The following is a 27,398-nucleotide window of genomic DNA, read 5'->3' as shown; positions in this document are numbered from 1 at the left end:
GATGGACCTCTACCAAGCAGCGCCGGCACTAAGTTAAGACTGGCTATTTGTAGGTGCTGGACTTGACTGCTTCCCTCCAGCTTCCTTTTGGGATCAGGGTGCCCCTGAGATCCTGGAGCTGGGGTTGGTGTAGGGTCCTGCCTGTTTTGCAGAGTGAGATGGCTGCCAAGCGTGGTTCTGCCTTTGGGTCAGGCTTGGCACCCATTTTTCCAGTGTGCTCAAGGTTGGCATGGCTTCCAGGCAGGTATTTTTTTTTTCACATAAAAATAGCTCAGCTGGAAGGAGGCTGGGGGATGTTCTTTGAACCAGGATCTAAGAGTCTCAGTGCTTTCCCAGTGGGAACTGGGAGCAAAGTTACAGTTTCTAAAGTGCTGGTGCAGTTCTGTTGCTTCTCGGCAGTCCCCGTGCTGTTTCAAGGACTGAGAAAGTCTTTGTAGAGCTCGCCATCGAAATCCGGAATTCCTGTCTTCTGACAGTCTTCCATTTAGGGCCAGGAAACTGAGTTCTGAAAGGAAAGAGAGTACTGTATACGGGAGAGGGGATTGTAGGGATTTAAATTGCTGTTTGTGGAGTACTTCCCTCTACCTCGATTTGTGATATCCTCACAACAACCCTTTTATCAGATTCCACCTTAAAGCCAATGCTGTCATGACCACCTGCCTTTTTACAGATTGAGAAAGCTGAGACGAAGAGAGGCTGATTCTCTTGCCCAAGGCTGCACAGCCATGAAATGACAAAACCATAACTGGAAGCCCAATTCCTAGCTCCCAGATCTGTGGCTCTTGTATACTGAGAAGACTTTTTTTCCTGGGGAGGAGGCAAGGGCACTTGAAGGAGGGGTTGCCACTGGGTGATGGCGATCACCTGTAACTTCTACTGCTTTCTACCATAGACTCCCAGTTGCTTACATCCGGGCTGCCCGACTTCCTTGGCCTGAGCTCCCAAGGGGCAAGCCACGCCTGACTGACCGGAGCCTGGGGTGGGAGGAATGGGGTGTGCAGGAGGGGAGAGGAATTTGCCTCTGCACTGGGGCCCCGTCAGCTGTCTGGATGGCGGCTCAGCACACTGCCCGTCAGCTGTTTTCCTTAGGGTGGACACAAAGCCCAGACCTCTTGTTTTTATTTTTCTCCTGAGCGTGCTCTCAGCCGTGTGCCTCCTGGTCCCTAACACAGGGGAGAGTTTATGGTGTGTCTGGTAGCAAGGCCAGAGGGTGCATCACCTCCTCTGTGACTTTGTTTTTTGGTCTAATAAAAAATGGGGAACTCTTCTCCGTCCCATAGTTGCCAATGACAGACTCACCATGTGCTACTTAATAAGTTACAAATTTATAGCTCTCTGAGCAGAAAAATATCAACACAGCGTGTTCTGCCCTTCCTTGTGTGTTCTCTCCACTTTGTTCTTTGGGGTGGCTGCTTGGTGGCTTTTCTTATTACTGTTTAGATGCTGGTTTGGCCCGGAGTTCGTTCTGTTCAAGTTCTGGCCGGAGTTTCCTGGACAGAGTTCCCACAACACTGAGATGCACTCTGACTGTGTTTTCTAACCCGATTGCTTGCTCTTCCTCTGTTCATGTTCTCAGTGTACTTGGTGGGGGCTTTGACCACAACTGTGGTCTAATCATGATCATGTGCGCTTCATGGGAGACAGGCGCTGTACTCAGCACTTTACGAGCTGTATCACAACCTTTCAGAAAGGGAGGTGTTTTCGCTCCACTTTATAGATGTGGAAACCTGAGCTCAGGGATGTTTAGTGGTAGTGCTGGGATTTGAACCCAGGCTCATCCAATTCCAGATCCGGTTATCTTAATCATCATAAGGTGGTAGGTGCTGGTGACTAACCAGGGGGATGAGCCTTGGGGCCTGCTGAGTAATTGATAGTTACCTTTAACAATCTCTGCCCTAGGGGCCCTTCCCAGGAAATGGCAAAGGGTGTGTCCAGTGCAAGACTGGGTAGCTTTGCCTTCCCATCCTCTAGCAGGGGGAACAGCCAGCTGTTGGCAGTGCCCAGTTGCTGCTGGAATCTGGACATGTCTTCTTTCAGCTTCTCAGCAGTCTTGACCCTTTGGAAAACAGTGCCTCATTGTCCTTGGGGGTAGTGCTAGGGGGGCAGAGGAGTTGCCTGGGGCATTGGGAGCTATGGAGCCTCCCTGTTTCCATGGAAAGTCTGGACTTTGGGCTTTCCTGTCTGTGGTCCCTCTGTGTGTTAGGGCAGAGTCAGGGCACCCAGCTGCTGGGCGTGTGGCAGAGGCGGCATTTACCCATGCAGCGATGGTGCCCTCCTGGTGGGCTCTGCATCAGTGCCAGACCTTCTCCTGGGCTTGTGCTAGTAAGGGGCAGAGCTGGGATTCAAACCCTGGTGTGTTTGATTCTTCAGCGGGTACCCTTTCTGATATGTGAAGCTGTCTGCTGCCTGGGCAGACATAGCTTGATGGAGAAATGCTCAGCCTACTGGAACCCAAAGCCCTGTCACTATAGGTTCAAGGTCTTTTGAGGGAATATCTCAGTATTCCTTTTTTCCAGCTTCCCTAGTGATGGTCATGCATTGAAGAGACTGGGTGTACCCTTGGCTGGAGAGGCTGATGGAAGGCCAGAGTTATTGGTGGGCCACTGAGCAGCCCTCCTCTCCTATTTAGTCATCCTGCATGGAGTATCTGACTCTGAAGCTTCTCTTGCATCTTTACCTTGCTCCAGAGATGTTGAATAAACTTCCAGCCTCATTGTAGCCTTTCCGGGGATCATCCTAGTCTTAGTGCCTTCATTAATAATAACAAAATCTGCCGGGCATGGTGGCTCACACCTGTAATCCCAGCACTTTGGGAGGCCGAAGTGGGTGTATCTTTTGAGGTCAGGAGTTCAAGACCAGCCTGGCCAACGTGGTGAAACCCAATCTCTACTAAAAATACAAAAATTAGCTGGGCGTGGTTGCGCGTGCCTGTAGTCTCAGCTACTCAGGAGGCTGAGGCAGGAGAATCGCTTGAACCCGGGAGGCAGAGATTGCAGTAAGCCGAGATCGCATCACTGCACTCTGGCCTAGGGGGTACTTTTCTTTTTTACAGTGTTTACAGAACTTTTTCTCATAATATTTATTGAGCACTTATTATGTGCAGGCACTGTGCTGGGCACTTTACATGCATTGTTTGTTTGAATCAAGCTGGCCATATGAGGCAGGTTTTATTAGTAGTCGTATTACTACTACCTGTTTTATAAGTGAGGAAACTGAGACACAGAGAGGTGAGCCCACTTGCCCAAGTTCTACAACTAGTGAATGGCAGTGCTAGGATTTGAATCCAGGTGGTCTGGCTGCTGAGCGGGACTTGCAGCCAACTGTTTTGTACACTTTTTTTTGGAGACAGAGTCTGCAGCCTCTGCCTCCCAGGCCCAAGTGTTCCTCTTCCCTCAGCCTCCCGAGTAGCTGGGACTACAGGCATATGCCGTAACGCCCCGCTAATTTTTGAAATTTTTTGTGGAGACAGGGTTTCACCATGTTGCCCGGGCTGTTCTTGAACACCTGGCCTCAAGCAATGTGCCCGCATCAACCTCCCAAAATGCTGGGATTACAGGCATGAGCCATTGCGCCTGGTGCATTCTTTACACTTCTGTTCATAATACTGCATCTGATATGGGTTGCCCATTGGTTTGACTGTTTTCTGTTTCTAGGACACTAACATTTTTCTGCACCCACCCTATTCTCTGTTGTCTTCCACATCTGTCATTTCCCTGTTCTCTGCAGCTTCTTGTCTGTCTTTTGTTCTTTTTTTTTTTTTTTCCTGAGTTTCACTCTTATTGCCCAGGCTGGAGGGCAATGGCATGATCTCGGCTCACCACAACCTCCACCTCCCAGGTTCAAGCGATTCTCCTGCCTCAGTCCCCCAAGTAGCTGGGGGCATGAGCCACCATGCCCAGCTAATTTTGTATTTTTAGTAGAGACGGAGTTTCTCCATGTTGGTCAGGCTGGTCTCGAACTCCCGACTTCAGGTGATCCACCCGCCTCGGCCTCCCAAAGTGTTGGCATTACAGGCGTGAGCCACTGCACCCGGCCTTTTTGTTCTTTCTTGGGGACACACACTCAGGATGGGATGCAGGGTCCTGGGGGGAGTGTCTCCTGTTCCAGGGGAGGCCCCAATCCTCCCTCCCTGGTCACCTCTCCAGTCACCTGTTACTCTTGAGACGGAGCAGTGAGCTTATAGCACCACTGCCAAGGAGAACCTGGGGCAGGTCCCCTGTGGTCCCTTGCCACCTCCTCTGCTCAGGAATCAGAAGCCTTCCTGTGCCCCCAGCCCCGCTGCACCCGAACATGCTCCTTGTCTTTCCTGTATCCAGAGGAGGGAGTTGTTGAAACTTTATGGTGGAGAATGAAGGATGTCCTATGGGAGGGGGAGAGGAAGAGAGGAGAATCAGGAAGCTGAGTTTTCTCAGAAATGTTCACAAAGCAAGTCATGGAAATGGCTTCAGGGTGCCCTCCTCACCTGGGATGGGCCCTGAGACTCCATCGACAGCCTCACGGGGTCCACTCTGCCTTTTGCAGTCTGGGTCTTGTTGGGAGTCTCATATCTGGCCTTGAGTGTACATTCATACCCTGATAAGTCTTCCAACTAACTAACCGATTGCCTAACCAGTGGTGCTCAGGGCTGGCCTCTCCAGGGAGGCCTTGGATGCTGGGCCAGTGGTAGACAGAACATGCGGTTGGCCAGGCCCAGTGGAACCCCAGTGGCCAAATCTTCCCTTAAAGACGGACTTTTAATGCTTATTTCTTGTGTGATTGTGGTATTGTGGTTTTATGGGAGAATATTGTTATTGTTAGGTGCATGCTAAAGTATTTAGGAGTGAAGTGTCATGATGTCTTGCAACTTATTTTTATTTTTTCATTTTTTATTTTTGAGGCAGAGTCTTGCCCTGTCACCCAGGCTGGAGTGCAGCAGCGCGATCTTGGCTCACTGCAACCTCCGCCTCCTGGGCTTAAGCAATTCTCCTGTCTCAGCCTCCTGAGTAGCTGGGACTATGGGTGCATGCCACCACATCCGGCTAATTTTTGTATTTTTAGTAGAGGTGGGGTTTCACCATATTGTTTAGGCTGGTCTTCAACTCCTGACCTCAGGTGATCCACCTGCCTCAGCCTCCCAAAGTGCTGGGATTACAGGTGTGAGCTACCCCACCTGGCCTCAACTTAGTTTTATTTGTTTTTTTTTGTTTGTTTGTTTTGAGGCAGAGTTTTGCTCTTGTTGCCCAGGCTGGAGTGCAGTGGCACCATCTCAGCTCACTACAACCTCTGCCTCCTGGGTTCAAGCGATTCTGCTGCCTCAGTCTCCCGAGTAGCTGGGATTACAGGCATGCACCACCACGCCCGGCTAATTTTTTTATTTTTAGTAGAAACCAGGTTTCTCCATGTTGGTCAGGCTGGTCAGGCTGGTCTCAAACTCCCGACCTCAGGTGATCCACCCACCTCGGCCTCCCAAAGTGCTGAGATTACAGGTGTGAGCCACTGCACCCAGCTCAACTTAGTTTTAAATGATATAATGAAAAAAAGGATATACACATAAAGGGCAGAGAGCACAAGGGCCATGCGTTTACACAAAGTGGTAAAACAATGACAGCCATTCAATCTAAGTGAGAGTACCCGGGCCTCTCAACTTCTCTGTGTGCTTAGACATTTTTATAATGAAAAGTTGGAGAAAAGTAAGGAAACCCTGCTTTTCCATGATGGGCTTGGAGTTGTTGGGCCTAGGTGCTGGCCTGCGCCTGCCTATGGTTGGCCTGAATGACTGCTGGTCTCCTGTGATTGCGCAGGTGGTGGGAAGACTGGGTGAGCAGAGACAGGAGCTGGGGGGGCCTCAGGTGACAGTGACTGCCGACTATCAGCTGGGAAATGGGGAGCACAGTGCTGTGACCTGTGCAGAAAGAAGACAGGCCCAGAGACAGTGTGTGTCCATAGGTGTGGAGGCAGCCTCATGAGTTATTTGAGCATGATGACATTAATCAGACCAGGGTTGAAGCATGTGAGATGCTGAACTCTGGTTGGAGTTTGAGATGGGTTGTCTAGGCTGATGGGATGCAGAGCAAGACTTCTTCTTTTTTTTTTTTTTTTTTTTTGAGACGGAGTCTTACTCTGTCACACAGGCTGGAGTGCAATGGTGTGATCTTGGCTCACTGCAACCTCTGCCTCCCAGGTTCAAGTGATTCTTGTGCCTCAGCCTCCGCAGTAGCTAGGATTATGGGCGTGCGTCATCATGCCTGACTAATTTTTGTAATTTTAGTAGAGATGGGGTTTCACCATGTTGGCCAGCCTGGTCTCGAACTCCTCACCTCAGGTGATCTGCCCGCCTTGGCCTCCCAAAGTGCTGGGATTACAGGTGTGAGCCACGGTGCCCAGCCACAGCAAGGCTTTACACAATTCAGGGAACGGTCTCTGGGCAGCTTGAGGCCTGTGGGCGGGGAGGAGATGTCTTTTGCCTCACATCATGAACCCCTTATCTGTGGCCAGTGGAACACCATTAACCTGTGGGCAGTGATGGCTGAGTGTCCCCAGGCTTTTGCTTATAGCTCAAGTCTGACCATCCAGTTTTCCAGCCTTCAGGCTCCCACTCCTGGAATCCCCACTCCCTTGGTCCCTCCTGTCTAGTTTGTGCTGACTCAAAGCTGGCCCTCTTGGACCTCCAGTCTGTTTTGGGGAAATAGCTGGATTCTGGCACCAGTGGCCCTCTTGGCTCTGAGGCAGAGGTGAGGGCCCTGGTGCCTACTAGAAACATTTCGGGCAGCCAGCAGGCTCTCATGAGGGGAGGGCTTCATGCCAAGGTCTTCTTTCAGCCTCATGTCATCTATGTCAGCGTGCAGAGATGCCGAGGCTGGCCACTTGGCGAGGACTATGAGGTCTTCTAGCGAGGGCTCAGAGCTTCACTCTGCCTATTTGAAAGCAGCATGATGTGTGTTTTATGGGGGAGGGGGTGGTGCTGGGAGGAAGCTTTATGTAATTCTTGGCTGGAGCTCAGGTAATTGTTTTAATGAAATGGAATGCAGCTTATTCAGAATTCGCTTGGCAGAAACAGCCATGTTCTGTTCTGTTTTCTTGTTGGGGAGAGCAGGGCACACATTTCCAGCTGTTTTGAATCGTAGAACTCTGGGTGAGCTGGAGCAAGGTGGGTGGAACCCTCCAGGGAGCTCCAGGGAGCTTCAGGCCGATTCTCTTCTGGATCCCGGTCTGTGTGTATTGTTTTGAATGAGCCTTGGAGACTTTGGCCTCTTCTAAAACATAAAAACCCTACTGAGGCCAGGCGCGGTGGCTCATGCCTGTAATCCCAGCACTTTGGGAGGCTGAGGCAGGTGGAACACCTGAGGCCTGAGGTTGGGAGTTCGAGACCAGCTTGACCAACGTGGAGAAACCCCATCTCTACTAAAATACAAAATTAGCTGGGCGTGGTGGCGCATGCTTGTAATCCCAGCTACTCGGGAGGCTGAGGCAGGAGAATTGCTTGAACCTGGGAGGCGGAGGTTGCGGTGAGCCAAGATCAGGCCACTGCGCTCCAGCCTGGGTGACAGAGCGAGACTCCGTCTCAAAAAAAACCAAAAAAAAAACCCTATTGAAAGCAGGCTATGAAATGGGTGCAATGCCTGCCTTCCACGTTGTTGGGAGACTGAGTGAGGTGCTTAGCACATAGTAGACAGATCCTCAAGGATGGCCTCTATTTGCTCACGCTTTACTCCACCCCCCACGTCCCCATCTTTCTACCCCCTTTTATACCTCATGGTCATCATCTTCTGTCAGTGTAGATGGCTGTGGCCCCATGTGGCCCCGAGGTCCCCATCTGCAGGTCCACCTGGCTCTCCTTTTTCTTCTGGTTCCGTTTTTCTCCTCTCCTTCTCTTCTTTCTCTTTTCTCACAGGGTCTTGTTCTCTTGCCCAGGATGAAGTACAGTGATCTGATCACAGCTCACTGTAACCTCCAACTCAAGCGATCCTCCTGCCCTCAGCCTCCTGAGCAGCTGGGACTACAGGCACGTGCCACCATGCCTGGCCAATTTTTTATTTTTTATGCAGCCGGAGTCTCATTATGTTTCTCAGGCTGGTCTTGAACTCCTGGCCTCAAGCAATCCTTCTGCCTTGGCTTTCCAAAGTGCTGGTATTATAAGTGTGAGCCACCATGTGTCTTGCCTGTTTCCCTCTTTTTACTTTTCTGCTTTTACTAACTTCAATTTTTTGTTTTGTTTTTTAGAGAGTCTTGCTCTGCCGCCCAGAATGGAGTACAGTGGCATGATCTTGGCTCACTGCAACCTCTGTCTCCCAGGGTCAAGCGATCCTCCTGCCTCCGCCCCACCCCCCACAACCCCCCGCAGTCCGCAGTAGCTGAGATTACAGGCACACACCACCATACCTGGCTAATTTTGTATTTTTGGTAGAGATGGGGTTTCGTTTGCCATGTTGGCCAGGCTGGTCTCGAACTCCTGAGCTCAAGTAATCCACCCACCTCGGCCTCCCAAAGTGTTGGAATTACAGATGTGAGCCATTGTGCCTGACCTGCACTTACTAACTTTTTTACTTTGCTCCTTTTTATTTTATTTATTTTTAAATTTATTATTATCCTTTTTGAGACAGAGTCTTTCTCTGTCACCCAGGCTGGAATGCAGTGGCATGATCTTGGCTCACTGCAACCTCCGCCTCCCGGGTTCAAGTGATTCTTCTGCCTCAGCCTCCTGAGTAGCTGGGACTACAGGCGCCCGCCACCATGCCCAGCTAATTTTTGTGGTTTTAGTAGAGATGGGGTTTCACCATAGTGGCCAGGCTGGTCTTGAACTCCTGACCTTGTGATCTGCCTGCCTCGGTCTCCCAGTGCTGGGATTACAGGTGTGAGCCACCGCGCCCGGCCTGCTCCTTTTTAAATTTTAACACAGTCTGACCCATTCTTCCACGTTTGCTCTTTTGCTGAGACACCTGTCTCACCCTTTAGCTGCATATTTTTTTCTCCCTTCCTTAAGCTCCGCTTGCTTCTCCAGAGACCCTCCCACCTTCTTTTCCCAAGTCTCCTCTGATCCCTGAGTGGAGGTGCACCTGGGTGTTTTCCCAAAGGATTTCTCTGAACTCCTTGTTTTTATCCTATGCACCTCGGTCAGTTAATCAACTGCATGACCTCTTTTATAACCTGTGTGCTGGTGACTCCCAAATTTATATTTCCACCCCTGACGTGAATTCTATTGTCCAGATTCTTCCGGTCTGCGCGCCAGCGGAGACTCAACTCATTTCCTTTCCACTCTCCCTTCTCACCTACTCCCTTCTCATTTCCTTTTCACTCTCCCAGGCCCCATCTACTGCCTGTTCTCTGTTGGCGCCCCCTCTCTTCTCTGGGCCTGTATTAGATAATGGGCATTTGTGTAGCACGTTAAGCTTGAGGAAATATTTTCATGTGCTTCTTTATTTTTTAAAAAACTAAACCTTAGGCCGGGCATTGTGGCTCACACCTGTAATCCCAGCACTTTGGGAGGCCAAGGCAGGTGGATCTTGAGGTCAAGAGATCAAGACCAGCCTGGCCAACATGGTGAAACCCCGTCTCTACTAAAATTACAAAAATTAGCTGGGCGTGGTGGCACGTGCCTGTAATTCCAGCTATTTGGGAGGCTGAGGCAGGAGAATCTCTTGAACCTGGGAGGCGGAGGTTGCAGTGAGCCGAGATCACACCATTGCACTCCAGCCTGGGTGACAGAGCGAGACTCCATTTCAAAAAAAACAAAACAAAAACAAAAGAACCACTAAACCTTATTGTGTATATTCGAGGTTTACAACATGTTGTTATAGGATACGTACAGATAGTAAGGTGGTTGCTAAAGTGAAGCAGATTAACCTGTCAGTCATCTCACAGCTACTTTCCTGTGTGCCAAGAGCAGCTAAATCTACTTAAGTAACAAAAATCCGAAAATCCTGAGTACGATTTTCTTAACTTCAGCCCTCATGTCATACATTAGATTTCTAAACTTGTGCATCCCATGTATCTGCTACTTAGTATTCTTTGACCCACGTCTCCCCATTCTCCACTTCCACCCATAGTAACCACTGTTTCATTCTCGATCTCTGTATTTGACCTCTTTATAGATATATAAATATATATATTGGACTGGACGTGGTGGCTCACGCCTGTAATCCCAGCACTTTGGGAGGCTGAGGTGGGTGGATCATCTGAGGTTAGGAGTTCGAGACCAGCCTGGCCAACATGGCGAAACCCTGTCTCTACCAAAAATACAAAAATTAGCCAAGCGTGGTGGCACGGGCCTGTAGTCTCAGCCACTTGGGAGCCTGAGGCAGGAGAATCGCCTGAACCCAAGAGGTGGAGGCTGGAATGAGCCAAGATCACGCCACTGCACTCCAGCTTGGGTGACAGAGAAAGACTCCATCTCAAAAATAAGTAAAATAATAAATAAATAAATATATGTATATAGTACATATAAGTGAGATCATGCAATGTTTTTCTTGTTGTGTCTGGCTTATCTTACTTAGCACGTCCTTCCATGCTGTGGCAAATTGGCAGAATCTCCCTTTTTAAGGCTGAATAATTCACTGTATCTATATACAATGGATGTATAAACCACATTTTAATTATTTGTCCATTGACGATCATTTTTTATATGGTTCTGATAGCCACCCTTTGAGGTAGATAGTAGTTATTTTCTACTTTCAGAGGAAGCTAAACTGAAGCCCAGAGGAGTTAGGGGAAGGGAACACACCCAGTGTTACCACAGGCAATGATGCAAGAACCTGCACCTTGGGTGGGTCTTCCCACAACTAGCCCGGTCTCTTTTTTCTTTTTCTTTTTTTTCTTTTTTGAGATGGAGTCTCACTCTGTCACCCAGGCTAGAGTGCAGTGGCGTGATCTCAGCTCACTGCAACCTCCGCCTCTGGGGTTCAAGCAATTCTCCTGTCTCAGCCTCCTGAGTAGCTGAGACTACAGGCGTGTGCCATCATGCCTGGCTACTTTTCATATTTTTAGTAGAGACGGGGTTTCACCATAATGGTCAGGCTAGTCTCAAACTCCTGACCTCAGGTGATCCACCTGCCTTGGCCTTCCAAAGAGCTGGGATTACAGGCGTGAGCCACTATGCCTGGTCTTCTTTCTGGTTTTTCATATGGGAAACCTCAAGGTAGAAATCAGAAATCTACGGGTCAGATTTGGTCTGCAGACCCTTGTTGCTTGGTCTCCATGGTATTCAAAATATTCCAAATTAGTTGCCAACATTTAAAACATCAGGAGATTGCACCAAAAAGTCCATGTTGTTCTTTTTTTTTTTTTTTTTTTTTTTTGAGACAGAGTCTCACTGCGTCACCCAGGCTGGAGTGCAGTGGCATGATCTCGGCTCAACTGCAACCTCTGCCTCCTGGGTTCAAGCAATTCTCCTACCTCAACCTCCCGAGTAGTTGGGATTACAGGCGCCTGCCACCACGCCCATCTAATTTTTGTATTTTTAGTAGAGACGGAGTTTCATTACATGTCATTTCTTTTGAAAAATCAGATCAGGCTTCATGGGATGTGTGTACTCTGTGTCACAGCTTGGTTAACCTCAATAGCTCCAGCCTTGTATTTGACCCTCTCTGTTGCCTACATTGGGTCTCACTTGCCTCACACATATTCCTACTTGGCCCCTGCTTTGGGGGATTCTAAGAACTCTCTGTGCTCGATGTTTAATGACAAATGCAGTTGCCAGATCTAGGGGGTATCTTGTATTGCAGTCTCTGAATTACATTTGACTTCTGACCATGCCAACCACTCAGTTCTGCCTTGAGTCTAGATGTTGGTTCAAGTTGCAGAAAATAGCCTTCTCCTGACTCACCTTACCCTCTGCCTTTAAAATCTTAGCTGAATCCACCTTTTTGAGAAGGCTTTTTTTCCCGATAAAACTAACCAGCCTGTTGACCCTCCTGCTAAGGTAAAACTTTACAGATCTGTGTAAATTAGGCTTTCTTCTGTCTCCCGCTCTGCCCCATAAGCTCTTTGAAGACAGGGATTTTATCTGCCTTTCAAATATCCCTTGCCACCAAGCACTGTGCTGTTCTCTCTGTGGTCACTTAATAACTACTTGATGGTGGTTGGTGATTAAATGGGTATGAACTGCGACACCCACAGTGATGCTGAGCCTGCAGCAAACCACTTCCTCCTCTGGAGAACCTGAGTTCTCTCTGGGTTTGGGGTGGGGAGGTGGCATAGAACCCAGCCTCTGACATCAGCCACACTTGGTTCTGTATCAATGCTGTCGCCTACTACTTGTGTGACCCTGGCAGATCACTTTACACTCTGAGCCTTGGTCTCCTAATCCATGAAATAGGTGCATTTCCTGACATACTTTCCCGAAATACTTTCAAAGTGCTCAGTAACTGGTGATGGTTATCGTTCATTCTTGGGATAATCTTGACAACTCCTGGGGTGGAGGGTTTGGCTTTTGGTATCATTCTCTTGGCATTTATTTGTTTGTTTATTTATTTATTTTTGAGACTAAGTCTCGCTCTGTTGCCCAGGCTGGAGTACAGTGGCACAATCTTGGCTCACTGCAGTCTCTGCCTCCCGGGTTCAAGCAATTCTCCTGCCTCAGCCTCCCAAATAGCTGGGATTACAGGCGCCCACGACCATGCCCAGCTAATTTTTGTATTTTTAGTGGAGACAGCGTTTCACCATGTTGGCCAGGCTGGTCTTGAATTCCTGACCTCAAATGATCTGCCCGCCTCACCTCCCAAAGTGCTGGGATTACAGGAGTGAGCCACCGCAGCGGCCTGTTTGTTTATTTATTTATTGAGATGGAGTCTTGCTTTGTCATCCAGGCTGGAGTGCAGGGGCGTGATCTCAGCTCACTGCAGCCTCCACCTCCCATGTTCAAGTGATTCTCCTGCCTCAGCCTCCTGAGTAGCTGGGATTACAGGCATGCGCCACTATGCTGGCTGTTTTTTGTAGTTTTGGTAGAGGTGGGGTTTCACCATGTTCGCCAGGCTGGTCTCAAACTCCTGACCTCAAGTGATCCACCTGCCTTGGCCTCCCAAAGTGCTGGGATTACAGGCGTGAGCCACCATGCCGGGCCTTATTTATTTTTTAATTAATTGATTTTTTTTGAGACAGAGTCTCGTTCCGTTGCCCAGGCTGGAGTGCAGTGGCGTGATCTCAGCTCATTGCAACCTCCGCCTCCTGGGTTCAAGCGATTCTCCTGCCTCAGCCTCCCGAGTAGCTGGGATCACAGGCACCTGCCATCACACCCAGCTAATTTTTTGTATTTTTAGTAGAGATGGGGTTTCGCCATGTTGGCCAGGCTGGTCTTGAACTCCTGGCCTCAAGTGATCTGCTCACCTCAGCCTCCCAAAGTGTTGGGATTACAGACGTGAGCCATTGCACCTGGCCCACTCTTCGAATTTAAGCTTCCACTTCATCTTTAGGTTGGCTGCATTTCCCGTGGCCTTGGTGGCGGGCACTTAGTGCAGTTGGCCCTGTTTGGTTGCTTAGCTTGGCCTGGGGGAAGAATCTTACTTCAGTTATTTTCTGGAAGAATGTGATTTAGGACTCTTCATGGCGCCATGGGTTGGAGAATGTTTGGAACTCTGCTGTGGAGGTGAAATGGCCACACCCTTGGGCTGGTGGTGTTAAGTTGGGTTTTGGTTATATGACTTTTAATTTCCCCTGAGCCTCTTTGGTGGCTTTCATGAGGAAGTGGTGGGGGAGGAGGTGGCTTGGTGGCTTGGTTTATACTAATCGCTCATCTAACACTAATATTAGTGAGAGCTGCCACAGGCAGCTGTGCTGAGATCCACTCCCAGATCAGCCCTGGGCTTCTCCTAGCACTCTAGGCATCCAGAAAGCCTCATGGGGTGGTCTGGCCCCTGAGGCTCCTAGTAGCAGTAGAAGAAAGGAGAGTTGGTTTTCTGGACTGTGAACTTGGTGGTTGTACACTGAGTGGACACAGCTGTGTCATGAAGCTGGCCCAGTGACTGTACCCCTTTAGGGGCAGTTGATCTGTGGGACCCACCCTGGGCTCTGTTGGAGGTTTGAAGTGGCTCAGAGAGTCCTGGCCGAGCTTTGCCCCCTCTGTTTCCAGGAACATTCCTCTTCCTTAGGTGGAAATGGGAGTGTCCAATGGCCTGCACTTGGTTTCCTCTGGATTTGCCATTTCCCCTGTGTACTCCTGGCTCGGCTGGCCGGCTAAGGCAGTTTCTCATCACTGATGTGCTCTGGGACAGCCGAGTGGGACGGGCTCCTCTGGGGTGGGTGTGGAGGAGTGGTCGTGATGCCTGGAACACTGCAGTCACTCCTCAGAGACCCGACTTGGCAGCCCTCCTGAGCCTGCCTGGTCACATGCTGCCTGTCTTGGAAGGTCCTCTGTCCCAAGCAGTGGATGTGCAGTTTCTTCACCCCTGCTTAGCTTCATCAGGCACAATGCGTCTTTGAGGTGAGGTAGCTGTTGGGATAGCTGGGTGGTCTCATTTCTTCCCTGCCTCACCACCTCAAATGGCCTCTTCTGCTGTGTCCTGAACTTTCCAAGAACTCCTCCCCCTTCTCTGTCTTTGGAAGTTGGCACTTGAAGTCTTTTTGTCTGGTCTTTGGAGGCAGCCAAGCCGGAAAGAAGCTGGGGAAGAAGATCGTCACCTGGAGGCGGTTGTCATGGCTTCCTGTGGTCACTTGTGGTCATCTGCTTCTAAACATCCTGTTTGTGCCTCTAGAGCAGCAGGAACAGTGACCAGGAGACAGCTGTTATCTGCCTGACTTTGGCCAAAGCATGGGGGCTGGGGTGTCACCATCCTGGGGGATGCTTGATTGGCTGATCACTGGCAATTGAGGGCATTGCTGGTAGCAGCTCCTTTGGGCACCACTGGCTTGGGCTCTGTCCTTCCTCTTCTCCCTGCTTCGACTGTCTGAGATTTTCCCTCCTAACGGCCTGTTGGGTATTATCAGTCTGCACTCCCCCTCTGTGCTTCTGGACTGATCCATTCTTTCTTAGAGTCCTCCTGTGCTTCCAGAGCTGGAAGGAACCTTAGGATGTCATTTCCTCCTATGGTTGGGAGTTTGTGGCCGTCATCTTCTTCAGTCAGAGCTGCTTACTTTTCTCTGTTTATATATTGAGCTTCCATCTAAGACCACAATTACAAAAGGGGTTTTGTGGATTTTTATTTTATTATTTATTTATTTATTTATTTATTTTGAGACAGAGTCTTGCTCTGTCGCCCAGGCTGGAGTGCAGTGGTGCAATCTTGGCTCACTGCAACCTCTGCTTCCCAGGTTCAAGCGATTCTCGTGCTTCAGCCTCCCACGTATCTGGGATCACAGGTGCCCACCACCATATCTGACTAAGTTTTGTATTTTTAGTAGAGATGGAGTTTCACCATGTTGGCCAGGCTGGTCTCAAACTCCTGACCTCAGGTGATCCACCCGCCTCAGCCTCCCAAAGTTTTGGGATTACAGACGTGAACCACTGCACCTGGCCATAACTGCCAGCATTAATATAGTGTTACTCACTCTGTGGCAGCCACTGTTCTAAATACCTCCCTTACGTTCCCTTATAATTTCCTCACAACAGCCCTCTGAAGTAGGTATTCTAGATGACGACACTGAAGCACAGAGAGGTGAGCAACTTGCCCGAGGTTAGTTGCTGGTTAGTGGTGGAGCTGGGATTGGATTCAGTGACTGTCGCATACAGCCCTTTGCTCACATTGTAGACTCTGTTCTGATTCCTGCTCACCAGTGAGGGTGATGCCACGCGGTGCCACTGGGGAGGAGGGAAGAGAGGGGACAGTCTGGTGTGTGTGTGTGTGTGTGTGTGTGTGTGTGTGTGTGAGAAAGTCATCTGTGGATTGTATATGGTGTGCTTGGGGGTGCAGTAATTGAGGAAACATAGTCAACCAGGTGTCTGCTGAGGGCAGTGGGGGCTGTTGAACACTGACCCCTATCCAGGGTTATCAGGGACTGAAAATGACCCCAGGAGAAGTGTGGTGTGAGCTGGCGTGCTTCCCTCTGGGGAAGGTCTAGGGGCTGTGGACAGAGGAGGGAGCATTTCCTGCTCTGTGGCCATCCTCCAGCCCCCTCTTCTACCGTGAGCAAAGGCTGGGGTCCCTCATGTTCCCCAGACCAGCAGTCTGGCAGCCCTCTGTCCTCCTGCTCTTCACCTCTCTTGGGTTATTTGCTTATATCTTCCACTGGCTTCCTTTGGAAGAGTTTTTTCTCAATTATTGAGCTTTCTCAACTGGAGAGTCAAAGTCTCCAGTTTCCAACTAGGATTGTGGATTTGTCACTTTTTCTTTTCAATTTTGTCCATTTTTGCTTTATCTACTTTAGAGCTCTGTTGTTGAGTGGGTGTACATTTAGGATGATTACGTCTTCATGATGAGTTGACTCATCATTATGAAATGTCCCTCTTTACCTCTGGTAATATTCCTGTCTGGAAGTCTGCCTTGCCTGATATTAACAGAAGCACTTCAACTTTCTTTCTTTTTTTCTTTTAAACAACTGCTATTCTGTTAATAAAATAGTTGCTTGAAACATCTGCAGTGGTGACTTTAACCTTGAATCTCAGCTCAGTACAGATGGACGTAATCTGCTTAGCAATCTCGGGAGGACCATCCAGGTCAGTGAGTCACTTGCGGATTCTCATCTGGAAACGATCTCTTGTCCTAGAACCTTCATCACGAGGCGTTTTTCTTATAGTGATTCTCAGAGTCTTGGTAGGCATCTGAACTGATCCTTCACTTTGAGATTCTTTTCCTTTGCACCTCTGATCAAGTCAGCACACACCTTCTCCAGAGATTTGATGTTGCGGCAGGCTAGGGTAATTCTGATTTAATAAATTGCCACCTCTAGTTCCACGGATGGCTTTGAAAGCCATAGCTGTGGTGTGGCTTCCTAGCTGACTTGTTCTGGGGTGAGGGCAAACAGTGGCAACTCAGGAGCAGGCGAGAGCACACCAGAGTTCAGTGGCAGCTGCCAGCTGGCTCCCTCAAAGGGCCACTCTGCCTTCCTTGATATTAGTGTTTGCATGTTATATCTTTCTCCATTGCTTTATACTGAATCTATCTGTGTCTTTATATGTAAAGTATGTTTCTTATAGATAGCATGTATTAAATACTGCATTTCTACCCAGGCTGACAATCTCTGCCTTTTAATTGGAGTATATAAACCTTTTAGATTTTAAAGTAATTATCAATGTGGTTAGACTGAAGTCTATCATGTTGCCATTCATTTTCCATTTGTGCCATCTGTTTATTCTTTCTTCTTTTCTAGCCTTCTTTTTAAAAAAAATTTTTTTTATAGAGACAGGGTCTTGCTGTCACCCAGGCTGAAGTGCAGTGGTACAGTCATGGCTTACTACAGTGTCAAACTCCTAGGCTCAAGTGATCCTCCTGCCTTAGCCTCTCGAGTAGCTGGGATTACAGGCATATGCTAACATGCCCGGCTACATTTTTCTTTCTTTTTTTTTTAAAGACAGAGTCTCACTCTATTGCCCAGGCTGGAGTGCAGTGGCGCAATCCTGGCTCACTGCAACCTCTGCCTCCTGGGTTCAAGTGATTCTCCTGCCTCAGCCTCCTGAGTAGCTGAGACTACAGGCACGCACCACCATGCCTAGCTAATTTTTTGTATTTTTAATAGAGACAGGGTTTTACCATGTTAGCCAGGATGGTCTCGATCTCCTGATCTCATGATCTGCCTGCCTCAGCCTCCCAAAGGGCTGGGATTACAGGCATGAGCCACCGCGCCTGGCCTGGCTAAATTTTTCTTTTTTCTTTTTCTTTTCTTTTTTCTTTTTTTTTTTTTTTTTGAGACAGAGTCTTCCTCTGTCCCCCAGGCTGGAGTGCATGGCTCACTGCAACCTCTGCCTCCCAGGTTCAAGTGATTCTCATGCCTCAGCCTCTGGAGGAACTGGGATAACGGGCATGCGCTACCATGCCCAGCTAATTTTTGTATTTTTAGTAGAGATGGGGTTTCACCATGTTGGCCAGGCTGGACTCGAACTCCTGACCTCAAGTGATCTGCCCACCTCAGCCTCCCAAAGTGCTGGGATTAAAGGCATGAGCCACTGTGCCCAGCCTAATTTTTTATTTTTATTTTTGTAGAGACGGAATCTCACTGTGTTGCCCAGGCTGGTCTCTAACTCCTGGCCTCAAGCAATCCTCCTGCCTTGGCCTCCCAATGCGCTGGGATTATAGGTGTGAGCCATTGTGTCTGGCCTCTTGCCTTGTTTTAGATTCATTGAGTATTTTTTAGGGTTCCGTTTTATTTCCACTCTTTGCTTATTTAGCTATACTTCATTGGTTTGATTTTAGTGGTCACTCTGTGGTTTGCAGGTTTAAATTAATCACAATCTGCCTTCAAATCATACCATACCATTTCACGTATAATGTAAGAACAGTATATTTCCATTTCCCCCTCCTGTTTTTTGTTATTTCTACATATATTATGAAACCCGTACTATGTAGTCCACCTTTTATGTTTGTCCACAAATTTACTATAATATTTCTAGCATTCTTTTTTTTTTTTTTTTTTGAGATGGAGTCTCGCTCTGTCGCCCAGGCTGGAGTGCAGTCGCGTGATCTCGGCTCACTGCAAGCTCCGCCTCCTGGGTTCACACCATTCTCCTGCCTCAGCCTCCCAAGTAGCTGGGACTACAGGTGCCCGCCACAACACCTGGCTAATTTTTTGTATTTTTTAGTAGAGACGGGGTTTCACCGTGTTAGCCAGGATGGTCTCGATCTCCTGACCTTGTGATCCACCCACCTCGGCCTCCCAAAGTGCTGGGATTACAGGCGTGAGCCACTGTGCCCGGCCGCATTCTTTTTTTTTAAAGACTAAAGAAGTTAACAAAAATGTCAGGAAAACATTGTGTGTTTTTTTTTTTCTTCCCCTCCTTTTCCCATTCTCGTCTGAGAACGAGTTGTCTTCTTCCTCCCTGGCTAGTTTCCCTGCCTGTGAACTCCCTCAGCCTCACTAATCTGTACGTGCTTTGTGGCTCATCCCATCTGTGGTTCAGTCATGATAATCGATGCTGTCAGTCTCTCTGGGCTACACAGCCCCACACTTGGTGTTGCTGACACATTCCGGTGGTGCACGTTTGAGAAAATCGCACATTCCAGCTCATGTCCCCTGCCTCCTCTGCTCCATGGGGAGAGGTGTGACCAGATCTACAGGTCCTGGGGCTGCCACACTCCTGTTCCTTCTTGCTCTGTTGCTACGTGATGCCCCTCCTCCTCCTTCCCCAGCACCAAGCCAGAGAGTCACCCAGTCCCAGGCCCCAACTCCCTCCCAGCTGCCTCATTCCTATGCCCTGAGCCCACCTCTTGGAGCTCCCCTTCCCCACCCACAAAGGAAGCCAGATAGGCCACCCAGTGAGTTTAAACCTTAAGTACCCACAAGGGGCTATGCTCCAGCCACAAAGTCTTGTGGACTATTCCTTTGATTTTTTTTTATTGTTTATTATTTATTTTATTTTATTTTATTTATTTATTTGTTTTGAGACAGAGTCTCGCTCTGTCACCCAGGCTGGAGTGCAGTGGCGTGATCTTGGCTTACTGCAACCTTTGCCTCCCAGGTTCAAACACTTCCCTGCCTCAGCCTCCTAAGTAGCTGGGATTACAAGCGTCTGCCACTGCGCCCAGCTAAGTTTTGTATTTTTTTTTTTTTTTCCGAGACGGAGTCTCACTCTGTCATCCAGGCTGGAGTGCAGTGGCGCGATCTCTGCTCACTGCAAGCTCCACCTCCCGGGTTCACGCCATTCTCCTGCCTCAGCCTCCCGAGTAGCTGGGACTACAGGCGCCCGCCACCACGCCTGGCTAATTTTTTTTGTATTTTTAGTAGAGACGGGGTTTCACCGTGTTAGCCAGGATGGTCTCGATCTCCTGACCTCGTGATCCGCCCGCCTCGGCCTCCCAAAGTGCTGGGATTACAGGCGTGAGCCACCGCACCCGACCAAGTTTTGTATTTTTAGTAGAGATGGGGTTTCACCATCTTGGCCAGGCTGGTCTTGAACTCCTGACCTCGTGATCCACCCACCTCAGCCTCCCAAAGTGCTGGGATTACAGATGTGACCACCATGCCCAGCTATTTTTTTGTTTGTTTGTTTATTTTAGGGTAGGAGTTTTGCTGGTTGGGGAGGGGTGGTGGCAACTAGATCACAGTAGATGGGACATTCTGGGATAGAAGAGTAGGAACAACTTGGGCCCTGTGCTCCTGTGTTGCTCTCCCTCACCGGGCTTTGCATACAGTGAGCTCTTAGGGAGGACCAGGAGGTGGCATGAGCTGAAGTGGCAAGGCTGATCTCAGCAGCAGACTGACTTGGCGCAGGTCATTTGTTGATTTGTTTGGTATCATCCATGGAGCCCCTATTATATGCTAGGCTCTGCCCAATGCTCAGATGAAGATGAATATAGGCGTACTCCCTACCCACAATGTGCTATTCCTAGGCTGTGAGACATGGCCCCTTAGGCAGACAGTTCCTACCAGCTTGAGATGTTCTCATAGGAGAAGTGCACAGTGCTTTGGGAACTCAAAGGAATGGAGCCTCAAACCCTTTGTAGGAGAGTAAGGTCGGGGAGGGCTTCCTGGAGGAAATGGGATCCTAAACTGACTCTGTTTTGTGTGTGTTTTAAGAGATAGGATTTCTCTGTTGCCCAGGCTGGAGTGCAGTGATGCCATCATAGCTCACTTGCAGCTTCAAACACCTGGGTTCAATCCATCTTCCAGCCTCAGCTTCTTAAGTAACTGGGATTACAGGCATGTGCTATAGCACCTGGTGAATTTTTAAAAATTTTTTGTAGAGACAGGGTCTTGCTGTGTTGCCCAGTCTGGTCTCAAATTTCTGCCCTCAAGCAATCGTCCTGCCTTGGCCTCCCAAAATGCTTGGATTACAGGCATGAGCCACCATGCCCAGCCCTTTGTTGTGTGTTTAAATAGAACCTCAACATTTAGAAAAGGCCCCAACCTTTGTCCTTTACTTAAATGGTCATTCTGTAATAAGATTTTGGAAAGAGACCTTCCCAGCAGAAAAGCAACACGTTGCTTTTTCTCTAGGTAGGCAGGATGGATCCTTTTTATCCTCTCGTTGAAGAAGATAAACTAAGCTATTATGAGTCTCAAGGGATTAGAAAGGATTTAGCCTGGTAAAGAAGACAGGAGAGAGGTCTAGGGAGAGGGAATAGCTCATGCAGAGGCCTGGAGGGCGGACGTGTGTGTAAGCATGTGTGTTTAGTTCATTGGTAGTGATTTGGTGCCCTGTGTCCAGTTGGATCTTTCAAGCTAATCAAACTTATCCTGAGCCACAAGGCCAAGGACAGTCATTAGGCTTTGCATCCTCATTGGAATGACCTTTTGGGGATGACCTTGCTACGATAGCTGAGATGGGGCTGGCCTTTGGGGCATCTGTTATCCTACAGTGAGATGAGCTTTTTTTTTTTTTTTTTTAAAGCCCGAGTCTCGCTCTGTCGCTCAGGCTGGAGTGCAGTGGCATAATCTTGGCTCACTGCAACCTCTGCCTCCCAGGTTCAAGCAATTCTCCTGCCTCAGCCTCCTGAATAGCTGGGATTACAGGCGTGTACCACCACACCAATTTTTGTATTTTTAGTAGAGACAGGGTTTCTCCATGTTGGCCAGGCTGGACTCGAACTCCTGACCTCAAGTGATCTGCCCGCCTCTGCCTCGCAAAGTGCTGGGATTACAGGCATGAGCCACCACACTTGGCCATGAGATGAGCTTTATCTGTGCAAAGTCTCTCTGTGGTCAGCTGGGGCTGGGGCCGTGGGTCAGTTCTGAAGGGCATTTCCATGAGGGTTTGAGGCCTGAGATTGTGTCCTGGGCCCTCTGGCCCCAGTGGTGAGCCGCATGCTCATGTGGCAGGAAGGATCTGGTTCCTCTGATAACCTGCTTAGGCTGACCCCTCTTTTTCCTGGAGGACGGCTGTCAGAGATGGGGCTGGCTTTGTATTTGAATTTCAGAGGCAGACTCAGTGCAGATGGGTGCGGGCAGAGGAAGGGAGCCCATGGTCTTCCTGAACACTCTGAGAATTCCCAGAGCAGGCTGCATGCAACTTCCTGAGGTTCTCCCAAAGCCAGACAGGGAGAACAACTTGTGTTCAGGAGAAGGGTACCATATAATTTAACAAACTGTTACTTAGATAGGTGCCTTGGCCAGAGAAAAACGTCCTTGGGCCCTGGCTCAGGGAACCCTGTGGCTCTGCCTGTTCTTGGTGTGACTCCTGATCCTTGTTACCGTCATTACCTGACCCCTGCCGCAGACCTTCTTCCCTGTCTCATCTGTTCCATCCCTCCTGCAGGAAACAAACATGGGAGGCATCCTGCACTCCTCACTCCTTCTCCATATCCACTCAGTTTCCAGGTAACATTGATTTTACCTGATTTCATGTAGAGTATTGCAACTCTTGCTCTTCCTCCGGTTGAGCCCTGCCTCCCTCTGATCTCCCCTGCCTGAGTGATGTAAAGTGCAAGCCTGGTCCTGCTGTTCCGCTGCTGACCGCCTTCCTTCTGTGGCTTGCCCTTGTAAGTCCAGACTCCCCAGTGGGCCCTCGGCCCTTGACTCCTCTTCCATCAAGCTGGGACTTGCACTCTGAGCTCCCATCCCCTCTGTCTGGGCACTTTCCCAGGCTGTTTTCCACCTCTGCCTGGAAAGCCCCTCCCCTTTCCTCCTGGCCCACTGCCGCTTTCAGGGCCTTCTGCCCCTCGTTTATGACAGTCTCCCACTAGTCAGTGCTCCCCGGAGACAGGCATTGTATATTTGCCCCTCCCATGCCCAGCGTAGTGCCCGTGCACACTATGTGTTTGTGAACGCGATTGGAGCCATCACTAGTAAAGGTGAGGCTGTCCCAGTGAGAGCGTCGGAGGGAGGGTCTTGGAGGAGGCACGTGAGACAGGTGCAGGTGGCTCTGCCTTGGATACCCAAGCGAGGCCACATCTGTTTTGTGCCTCCTGAACTGGGGTGGCTTCACTGGAGTTTGCTGCCTGGGTCAGTGTCCAGGCAGGTCCCATTCCAGAAATTCTGATCACCTGGGATTGAGGTGAAGATGAGGCAGCTTCAGCTTCAGCCCCTAGTGATCAGACTTGTCTTCAAAGGACCAAGCTGTGATCTGACAGGGGCAGGGTGGTGCACTGTCAGGCCTGCCCATGGCAGTGGTTTCATTCAGATTCCCAACCCCTTTGGGCCATGACTATTGGGATCTCTCCCCAGAGTAGTGTGGTAGGGACATGGTAGTGAAACTTCAGGTGGTCCACAGATCCCCAGGAGGGTCAGCTCCAGATGCCAGATTAAGACTTCTGATATGAAGTTTAGCTCCCTTGGGGGGCTCTCTTCCTCCCTTTCCCTTTGAAAGGGAAAAAAAGAGAATGTGGACTACTTTTGCTCCAGGGGTGGGGAGCTGAACTGAGCCAGGAGGAAGAGGGTGGATTGTGGGGCCAGGTGCAGGCCACCCTGAGTGGGTGGGCACTGTTATGCCTGACACTCAGGGCCTCTGGAGTCAGTCCTGGGTGGGTTAGTGTCGATGTTCCAATGGCAAATGCTCTGGCAGAGTTAGGAGGCAGAGACTTCAGAAGGGCCATCCCTGGACTCCTTTCTTGGCACTTGCGTCATTGGGAGCACTGTGGGGCTGCGATGCCAGCTTTTGGACTGGACTCCTGGGAGGATCAGCAGTGCCCTTCTTCCTGTTGGCTTGTGCACTGAGCTTCCCACACCACGAATGCAGGGGCCTCCAGATGCATCCGCTTGGTGACCCTTTGAACTTGGGAATGGCTTCAAAGCCAGGGAGAGAGATTGCTGTTTTGGTTGGGTCCTGCAAAGCCTCTCAGCTTTTTAGCCCAGATCTTGTTTACAGTCTGATGGTCTGGTCCCAGTGTCCTAACAGGTGACTCTGGAGCCACTGTGGGAGAGTCAGACTACCTAACTGATACCTGTCAGAGCACCTTCTCTGCAGTTGCTTATGGCTTGCAGTGCTGGGCATGCACTTGCTCTGGTGGGGCAATCAGGGATGTCAGCTTTGTGGGTGGGACAGCTCCTCATCCCCCATCTGTCACCTGTCACCTGGTGAGATAGGCACTAATGATATGCATGGCTGTGTGCTTGTGATGCACCAGGACTGCTTTATGATTGTTATCTTATTTGTTCCTCTAAATGGCTTGAGTGAGGCTTGGGAACCCCACAATCCCCATTATATAAGGGGCAGTTATTATACCTATTCTATAGATGAGGGAACTGAGCTCAAAGAGGTGTCATGCTAGCAAGTGGCAGAGCTGGACCTGAAACCACGTAGTTCAGCGACAAAACCTGTGCTACATTTTTGTTGCATACTCACTTACCTGCAGAGGCCAGGCAGGTCATGTGAATGGATGAAGTGGGCCAAAAAAAAAAAAAAAAAAAAGGGAGCTAGATTTCATGTTGTTCCAAAGAAGGTAGCCAAGCAGACCAGTGTTGCTAGCTAGCTCTTCTGACTGTTCCTGGGAAGCCAGAAATCCTGGCTTTCATGTGAAATCTCTCAATTTATTCAGATTAGCTCAGATTTTTAATTTAATTTAATTTATTATTTATTTATTTATCTGAGACAGAGTCTCGCTCTGTCACCCAGGCTGGAGTGCAGTGGTGTGATCTCAGGTCACTGCAACCTCCGCCTCCCAGGTTCAAGCAATTCTGTTGCCTCACTCAGCCTCCTGAGTAGCTGGGATTACAGGCATGCACCACCACGCCTGGCTAATTTTGTTTTTGTTTTTGAGACGGAGTCTCACTCTGTTGCCCAGGTTGGAGTGCAGTGGCACGATACTGGCTCACTGCAACCTCCGCCTCCTGGGTTCAAGCGATTCTCCTGCCTCAGCCTCCCGAGTAGCTGGGACTACAGGCATGCGCCACCATGGCTGGCTAATTTTTTGTATTTTCAGTAGAGACGGGGTTTCACCATGCTGGCCAGGCTGGTCTCGAACTCCTGACCTGTGATCCACCCGCCTCGGCCTCCCAAAGTGCTGGGATTATAGGCGTGAGCCACCCCGCCTGGCCTAAATTTTTGTATTTTTAGTGGAGACAGGGTCTTACCACATTGGCCAGGCTGGTTTGGAACTCTTGACCTCAGGTGATCCGTTGGCCTCGGGCTCCCAAAGTGCTGGGATTACAGGCGTGATCCACCACACCCAGCAGAAACTTCCACCCTTTAAAAAGGAGAAACCAGTGGCACCAGGAAGGGCAGTAGTGGGACAGGTGCTTGCTCAGCTCCCTGGCTTTTTTGGTGACCATTTCCTGTCTGAACATAAAGATGGGCAGGAGGAGAAGGAGCAGCCCCACCCGACAGTTTGGTTCCCATCAGAAGTTCCCTAGCTGACCACGAAGCTCCCTGTGTTGCAGTACAGTAGTTAGGGGGCAGAAGCACGGGATTTCTTGTCCTTGGGAAGTTTAGCTTAGGAGCGTCCAAGGACAGCTGTGCCCCCCATACATAGCTAGGCACAGAGCAGGTACTGCCTGAAGGAGGAATGATGGGGTTCACCCTAGCACCTCATGGCAAGACAGCAATCTCTGCAGACACTGCAGAACCTAGCATCCACTGGAGCTAGTGATGTAAAGAGTCTACCTGAACAGTCACCCGGTTCCCCTCAGAGTATTGTTTCTATTAGAAGACATTCTCCACAGCTCAAAATCCAACTTCCAAATAACCTTCTGGAATGCTCCACGTGTGTACATGGGGACTTTCTGTGTGGTGTTTCTGGGCATTGCGGCCACGTACTGCTGTTGCCCTCTGGCTCTGCTGGGCTGGATTTGCGGAGCCCCAGAGTGTCTCCTGCAATAAAATCCAAACCAGGGGCGAGGTGTGTACCCCCTCCCCCATCAATCCCTGGCATAGCCAGCTGGGCATGGTGGAGGGAGGCCAGGCCAACCAAGCCTGGTTGGAGCCCTGGAACCCTCTCTGCTGCATGAACCCCCGGGCACAGGCACCTCCGTTCAGTTTACCCATGAGGCTTGGCATCTGCTTGGCCTGCTTCCTCAGCTTTGGAGTTAGTGGGCTTCTTGCAGGCTAACTACGATGTGGTCTCATTTGAGTTCTGTTCCCACCCTGTCCCTCTCCCCTGCACCTTGATATACCTACACGTGAACTCCACCAGCCAGACTGAAAGCCCAGAGGTCTCCCTGGGTGCTTTTTGTTTCAGGAAAATATCTGCTCTCCTTTTTTTCTATTGTGGTTTCCCAGCGTGACTCTGCAGCTCCATCTGCTTCCTCCTTGTCCAGGAAGAGGCAGATTTCCCCATGTGGAGAGTTGGCAAGGCTCCGGGCCTCCGGAGAAATTGGCCTTGCCCTCTTCAGGACAGTGGCCGGGGCATTCCTCCTTTGTAGCTCAGTGATGCCATCCCACCAGCGCCCTGGGTTGGGTCAGGCCTGCTGCCTATGATTGTGCCTGGGGAGCCTACAAAGCTCAGTGGGGTGGGGGTACTGAGACAAGACTTGGAGCTTCTGTGCATGGGATGGGCCCTCCTGAGACCACTCCTTATTCAGGAGGTGCCAACTCTCTGTGGGGACACCAGCTGTCAAGGGGCCTCAGCATTTCCTAGAGCCCTGAAATCAGCAGATGGCTTCCAAAATTTGTGTGCCCAAGAAGACCCAGGGCTGGATGATGTAGACACTTCTAGGGAGGCAAAAGGGTCACTGAGGGTCAGCTCGGGGAGCACTCTGGGGGCAGCTAGCCTGACTCCCCTCCCCCACTTCTTCTCAGCACTCGTGACCATCTATGATAGTGGTTTCAAATGGTGCGCTGCCAGGACATAGCCTTCAGATGACACCAAGGGTGTGTCTGGCATTCTTTGCACTCCTAGCTCTTTCTTTCACTCAAGTAAATGCACTGGAACACATGCGGGTGGGGCTGATGGTCATGGAGTCATCTTGAACCCACTTCAGTTTATTTTCTCCAAAATAAAAGCAATGGCCAGCAGGAGTTCGAGACCAGCCTGGCCAACATGGTGAAACCCTATCTCTACTAAAAATATAAAAATTAGCAGGGCGTGTTGGCACATGCTTGTAATTCTAGCTACTTGGGAGGCTGAGGCACAAGAATTGCTTGAACCCAAGAGGTGTGTATACACACACACACACACACGTACATACATAAGCAAGCAAGCAATGACCAGGTGCAGTGGCTCATGCCCGTAATCCTAGCACTGTGAGAGACTGAGGAAGGAGGATCACTTGAGCCCAGGAGTTCCAGGCTAGCCCTGGCAACATCCTAAGACCCTGTCTACAAAAAATAGAAAACTTAGCCAAGTGTGGTGGCATGCACTGTAGCCCTCATGACTTGGGAGGCTGAGGTGGGAAGATCACTTGAGCCCAGAAGTTTGAGGTTGCAGTGAGCTATGATCACACCACTGCACTCCAGCCTGGGTGACAGAGTGAGACCTTGTCTCAAATAAATAAATAAATAAATAAATACATAAATAAAATTAAAAGATCAG

The 27,398-nt window shown here is 49.7% G+C and overlaps 1 protein-coding gene across 21 annotated transcripts in view; it reads left to right on the top strand.

Moving 5' to 3' along the window:
* PXN (paxillin) overlaps positions 1-27,398 on the top strand; it is a 55,206-nt gene that overhangs the window by 1,501 nt on the left and 26,307 nt on the right. For 2 of the 21 annotated variants that reach the window (XM_063785092.1, XM_063785073.1), the window contains exon 1: positions 14,109-14,389. The exons of the other annotated variants lie outside the window; for them this stretch is intronic. The gene's annotated coding sequence lies outside the window, so the exon portion shown is untranslated. Of the gene's footprint in view, positions 1-14,108; positions 14,390-27,398 lie in introns of those variants that run through there. 21 annotated transcript variants of the gene reach the window in all.

The sequence above is a fragment of the Pan troglodytes genome, chromosome 10, assembly GCF_028858775.2.
Source record: "Pan troglodytes isolate AG18354 chromosome 10, NHGRI_mPanTro3-v2.0_pri, whole genome shotgun sequence".
Lineage (NCBI taxonomy): Eukaryota > Metazoa > Chordata > Mammalia > Primates > Hominidae > Pan > Pan troglodytes.
Note: the sequence above shows the minus strand (reverse complement) of the source record. Positions and strands in the feature narration are given on the sequence as shown.